Genomic DNA, 6641 nt, shown 5'->3' on the forward strand with positions numbered 1-6641 from the left:
AACATATACACACACTCACATGTGTTGCTTAATAATTAAGCCAATTCTAAAATATAAAGTACATGAAAGTTTTCTCTTTGTAGAATTTTTTAAAAATTAAAATAGTTATTTTATCCCTACCCCTCCATTATAACCCATTTACTTTTTCTCATATTCAGGACCCATTTTTACAAACCATTATGTGTGGGCGTGTGTGTGTGTGTGTGTGTGTGTGTGTATGTGCATATATACATATATATGTATAAAATGTATATTTAGTCTTGATGTCATAAACATATAAGTGCCATTGTATATACAAAGCAGGTTGAATTTATGTATTTCCTTAAAAATCAAGTTACTCTTGCTAAAAATTACTAACTTTTTGACCCCACCAAGAATCCTATTTACAGGGGGAAAAAAGCTGTTCCAAAATCTAGAGGTGCCAGTGGAAACAGAAAAGCTTATATCTATCTGGAGCAGAAATCCCTGAGAACTTAGTAATAAGATTCTTTACTTGTTAACTTTGAATAACTTATGGAGCCTGAATTTGAACTTGTTTGAATATGACGAATGCAGATATAGTTCTTTTCTGGGATATCTTGCCTAGCCCCTTCCTTCCTCACCAGACCCTAGCCATGTTCCAGATACTCACAGAGAACTTTTTTAAAAAGTTAACTCTTTATGCCTCTTCAGAAACAGACTCAGGATAAAATGGTATAATTATCAATAACTATGATGAGAAATATGTTAAAGACAATAATCCCTCCTCATATGGGACAGATAGCAGCTTAACCTTCATGAGGTTCGTGAGCTACTGGACCAGGGGCTATCCCAAAAGCCATTGCCTGTATGTGGGATATGTTCTACTAGCTGGGGTGCCTTGTCTGGCCTAGTGGGAGAGGAAGCACCAAGCTTCAAAGATACTCTGGTCCTTGTTAGAGGGGGAACAGAAGGAGATGCAGAGACAAAGTGTGGAGCGGAGTCTGAGGGAAAGACTGTCCCATCTAGGGATCTATCCCATATACAGCTACAAAAACCAAACAATATTGTGGATGCCCACAAGTGCTTGCTGACCAGAGCGAGATATGGCTGTCACCTGGGAGGCCCTGCTAATGCATGACAAATGCAGAGAGGGATACTCTCAGCCAGCCATTGAACTGAGCACCTGGTCCCCAATGGAGGAGCTAGAAAAAGGACCCAAGGAGCTGAAGAGGCTTGCAGTGCCATAGGAGGAACAACAATATGAGCCATCCACTACCCCCCAGAGCTCCCAGGGACAAAATCATCAACCAGATAGTACACATGGCTCCAGAAACAAAGTATGGCCTTGTTGGACAACAAAGGGAGGAGAGGACCCTGGTCTAGGGAAGGTTTGACACAGCAGTGCAGTGTAGGGGAATACCAGAACAGGGAAGCTGGGGAGGATTGACTGGGGAAAAGAGGAAGGGGAGATGGGTTATGAGACTTTCTGGGGTGTGGATCAGGAAAGGGGAAATCATTTGAAATGTAAATAAAAAAATATCAATAAAGAAAAAAAAAGCTTCACAGAGACTTGAAGTGCCAGGGGTGGGGCTACCCAGCTGGGGGCTTCCATCCTGCCAGAAGGGAAGGAGAGGGAGTTGGAGGAAGGATTGTGGGAGAGGGTGACAAGGAGGGGGATAATGAGCAGGATGCACAGTGAATAAGTAAAATGAAATTGAATTAAAAAATAAACATTAAGTATAAAGTATGTTTAGCATTTCTAAAATTAAGAAAATAGTTTTAGGAATAAAGACTCTGTGAAAGAAATAGGAACCAATGAGTTTATGTAAGAAAACAATTAATTCCCAGTTAAAGTTGGTGAGGATGTGATATAGTCAGTAAAGTGCTGTCAGCTAAACATGATAACCCATGTTTGTGTCCTTGGCACCCAGTAAAAAGCTTGGCAGGGTGAACTGTGTCTGTAGCCCTAGTACTAACAGATAGAGAGTGGTGGCTAGCAAACTAGCTCAGCCTACTAGGTTAATTCCAATGAAGAATCATTGTTTAAAAAACAACTGTTGGTCAGGGCTGTCCAACTGACTCTGAAACATAAGGCTTATTGCTTTTGTGTTTGGATGCCATTCAAAGGAGAAAGGTAAGTCCTTATTGCTGAAGACACAATTGCTGAAGACACAATATACTTCAGACACACGGCTGAGAGGCCCCTGAGCTGGAACTGAGCTGAGTATCCTCTCTGACAACTATGCTTCTATGGCACTGGAAGGCACTCTGAAAGCTTCTACAGGAGAAAGAAGAAAAAAGAAAAAGAAAAAAGGAAAAACAGTCCTAAAAAGCTATGATGCCTATAAAAAAACATCACCACCAAACAGGAACCAGTATGATAAGATAACCTTAAAGGTTACACACACACACACACACACATACACACACACACACACACACATACACACACACACACACACACACACACACACACACACACACACACACACACACATATATACACCCCTAATGAATAAAGATTTCAAGGAACCAATCACTGGGCCAGTAGATAGGACTTCTGGATTGGAGAGAGGAAGAGAGGAGGGGCAGGATAAAGATACTTCCTTTTGGACAGGAGAGAGCATGGAGGCACAATGTAGGTAGTGAGAGGCCCCACTTAGGTGGTGGATCCGCTGGAATGTGCCACCTGAGGATTTATAACTTAAACAGCTTATAAAATTAGGATGTCAGTTTCTGTGCCCACCAATTGTGTTATTTGTAAACTAAACTAAGATTGTGTGGTGTTTTCCTTTATGCTGTGACTCACCTGGGTTCCAGAGATAGGTATGGTAGCAGGGCACCCCAGCCAGCCATAGGAATTTAGAAATGTGGTTCAGTCTGTCAGGCTGAGAACAGGTCAGCCTGTCCATCAGTGCCATGCAGGTGGTAGTGGTAGTGGTAGTGGTAGTGGTAGTGGTAGTGGTAGTGTGGATTGCTTTCATAAATATTTGACATAGCACTATATATATATATACACACACACACATATATGTGTGTATGTGTATGCATATGATGTATATATATGTGTGTATATGTATATGTATGTGTATATATATGATGTATATGATATATATGTATATGTGTATGTGTATATGTGTATGTATATGTGTGTTTATGTATATGTTATAATTTAGCAAATTTATATATATGTTATATCTTTAGAAAATATATTAACTGAGACGAAAACATTTGAGATTGAGTCATTGATTTCATGAAAACAATGTGGCCAAATTATGCAAACCCTTGAGATCACGTCTGAATTCAGCAGGGCATATTTCAATATTTGATAAAAATCTCAACAAGATATGAATAGCAGTAGGCATTCCTCAGCAGACACAACTTCTAATTGGATTTAATACCTACTCCACAAAAGCCTCCTAGTAGAAACTTGGGTAGTGGCAACTACACAGGGCTACTAAAGTCATGGACCTTAAAGGAGAATCTACAACCACCACTTTACTAAACCAGCTGAGTCCCTGACTACCTTCATATATTTGTCTTTATTCATGATGGTACATGTGAGCCTCAACCCTTATCAAAGATATTTCCCTTTGTAACACATGGAGACCATTATGGAAACCCATAAATGATTGAAATACAGAGTTGTGGACCCCAGTCCAAACTGAAACATCTACAACAGCATTACTTTTAATAATTACGTTTTTTGGAACCTGTAAATATGGTAGTCTCCCATAGTGGATCACATCAAGACCTTGCTACTTGTTCTAATCTCCAGACACATGATCTCAGAGGGTCTGCATGATTTGACCACATTATTTTTATGGAGTCAATGATACAATCTCAAATGTTTTCATCTCAGTTAATATATTTGCTAAAGATATAAATTCTTTGTGTGCACTAACTTAGATGACTAATCATGCATTTATAAAATTTGGCCAATCAATATCTGGTTTAACTTGAAGCTCATGCCATGTGCTGTCTTGCCTAGAAAGCCAGGAAACAGATCCTGGATAGTCCAGAGACCTAAGATGAAACTAAATATAGCTGGCCATTGACTGACTGACTGACTGACTGACTGACTGAATGAATGAATGAATAAATACCCATTGAAATAATTCATCTCCCCCATGTGTATGTAGTCCTGCCAAGCATAGTACCTGGAACCCTGACTAGGAGTGTCAAGTGAATGAAGAAAGTAAAGACACATTGATACATATACAAGAAAAGCAAGGGGTAGGTAGGGACTGTACACTTGGGTGAAATGACACCTACTATTGGCTACAGCTGCAATTTGGCATGCTTATTATGTATAGCACACTGGGAGAGGTTATCTATTTTTCTATAGGAGGTCTCTCAAGGTGAGAAATCTTAAGCTGAAACCTTGTTTGTGTGTATACTGTCCACTGGCTTGTATTCAGACCCCTAAGGAAAGCTTTGGAACCATTGTGATCCTGGCCCATATGGGAAAATGGCTTTCCACTTATGAGTATTGCAGGTTCAAAAATAATTACATACTCTTTTGCAAACACTATATATTATAATATCTTTTCCCATAGATATGACATAAGGGAAGAAAGAAGAGGCCTATTGTAAACTTATTATTTGTAGAATTTAATAAAAGCTATATGAACTATGCTTTTATATCTTGCTCATTAGTGTTATTTAATAAAGAACTGTGAGAATTCAGCTTATTCAGCTGGTAATTATTTTCTCTTCTCAGCCTTTATGGGAGATGAACATTTGTATATTTCATCAATATTGGTTTTTGGTGATACTGCTCAGTGAGATGTGAGAATCACTGCCCCTGCCCCCTACAGTTATTACAGATGTGACTGCTGTGTCACATATGCACCAGTAGGTGGCAGAGAGGAGACAGGCTGTGTTTACATTCAGTGCTCTGCCCTAGGAACATCAGAATGCTCAGTAGGCTAACATTCCCTGAAAAAAACAAGTGTGAGAAAACAGTCTGATGCCAGCGGTCCCAGATAGGAAGCAAGCCTGAGATGATCACCAATCCAGTGCCACATAGGTCCAGAAGAACTCCCAGGATGGGGAGCAAGCTGGAGACGAGAAGAACCCTGTCTGGGACCTGTGGACTCTAGGCAGAGGTGAGCCCAAGGCAGATGACCCTCACTGACATAGGTCCACTGAGGTGGGCAGGGCAAGAAATGAGCTCTAGATAACAACCAGACCAGCACTATGGGGTCTGAGAGGGAGCTAGCTTGAGATGACCACCAATCTAATGCCATGCACATACCGCGTGGTGGAGAGCAGACCACGACCGAGATGACCCCCTACTCTATGCCATAATGCACAAGCAGAGCTTAACCCTCTTGAAACCACTCCTAATACAATCCCAGACACTCAGAGACCCTGGGCACCACAAAGAAGGACAAATAAGTGATGGAGAAATGGAAGAGAAAGAGAAACAGAAGAATGTGGGCACACTGAAGACAGGCAGAACAGGAGACTCAAAGGTAGTAAGGAACAGCCCTGGGTCTTGAGAACAGTAGAGTTGTCCCTTTCTCTTACCAGCTGCAGCACTCAAGAGAGTGGGTCCTGCACCTTCCCTGGGCAGCACAGTAGAGTTGGACCTGATGGTGGGGTCATGGCTGAGCTGGCCTGAGGTTGTGAGTGTGGGAAAGCTGGCCCTACAACTTGTCTGTCCTGTGTATGGCAACATTGGTAAGGTGCAGATGCCCATTGTACCATCACCCCTTTCCATCTAGGGCAGGCAGGAGAGCTGGTCCTGGCATTAGGAAAGCAGGAAAGCTGGTCCTGCCCCCTTACCTGCTGCAGAACTTGGGAGAGCTGCCCGTGCACCTCACATGAGTAGAACAGTAGAACTGGCCCTGGTTACAGCAATTGCTAGTGAACTTACCTGAGGGTGTAACAGTGTGTAAGTTGGTGGACCAGGCCAGTTCAGATACCTCTCAAGGCCAGAAACAGGACTTTGAATGGATCCACCCCAACATGTACTCTGTTGATTAACTGCTAGAAGTGCACAAAAAGGGGCTGGTCCAACAGATCCAAAACTACAGTATCTCCATGACACAGGGCAATGGCAGGATATCTAAGAGGCTTCTCAGTAATGTCCTAATTTTGAGAAAGGAGCAGAAGTTAGAGGCTACCAGACCAATGAGTCATTGCAATGAACACTTTCAAGCAAAGAAGTGTGGACATAAAGGTCTACTGTGGAACACCGTGACACACTAAAGTTTTCACAATGATATTTTTTTATAAATGACAGGTAATAGGAGAGGGGGAGATGATGTGAAATGGGTAGATGATGTGAAATTCACAAAGAACTAAAAAAAGTTTAAAAATAGAGAAGGGGTATGTCTTTCTACTTACACCTATTTAAGATTTTTACTTCAACTAGGAAACTGAGATGCTATAAGTAAATGCTGTCTCTTCTGCTTGAGTCTCAGCATAAAATGGGCATCAACAAAGACTGTGCACTTTAAGACTGATATCAAGTAAAGTATGGCATTCAGTCACTGTAGGATGAAAATATATAGTAGGAGGGAGACACATGAATAATTATAACAAATAGAGAAAAATGGTAATATTTTTTATTGGATCTAGAATTTCCTTCTTTGTGGGAAAATTGTATACTTATAGCCTTCAAACTTGGGCCAGTTGACTTGACTTATCCAATGAAGTATTGGCAGTCA

At 41.1% G+C, this 6641-nt stretch overlaps 1 non-coding gene across 1 annotated transcript; it reads left to right on the top strand.

Annotated features, from left to right (window-relative positions):
* The first annotated feature begins 4767 nt into the window (after positions 1–4767).
* Positions 4768–4900, top strand: LOC127681930 (small nucleolar RNA SNORA17). The gene has a single exon (XR_007977268.1). It is a non-coding gene; the product is annotated as a small nucleolar RNA SNORA17 (small nucleolar RNA).
* Positions 4901–6641: the final 1741 nt, after the last annotated feature.

Source organism: Apodemus sylvaticus, chromosome 3 (assembly GCF_947179515.1).
Source record: "Apodemus sylvaticus chromosome 3, mApoSyl1.1, whole genome shotgun sequence".
NCBI lineage: Eukaryota > Metazoa > Chordata > Mammalia > Rodentia > Muridae > Apodemus > Apodemus sylvaticus.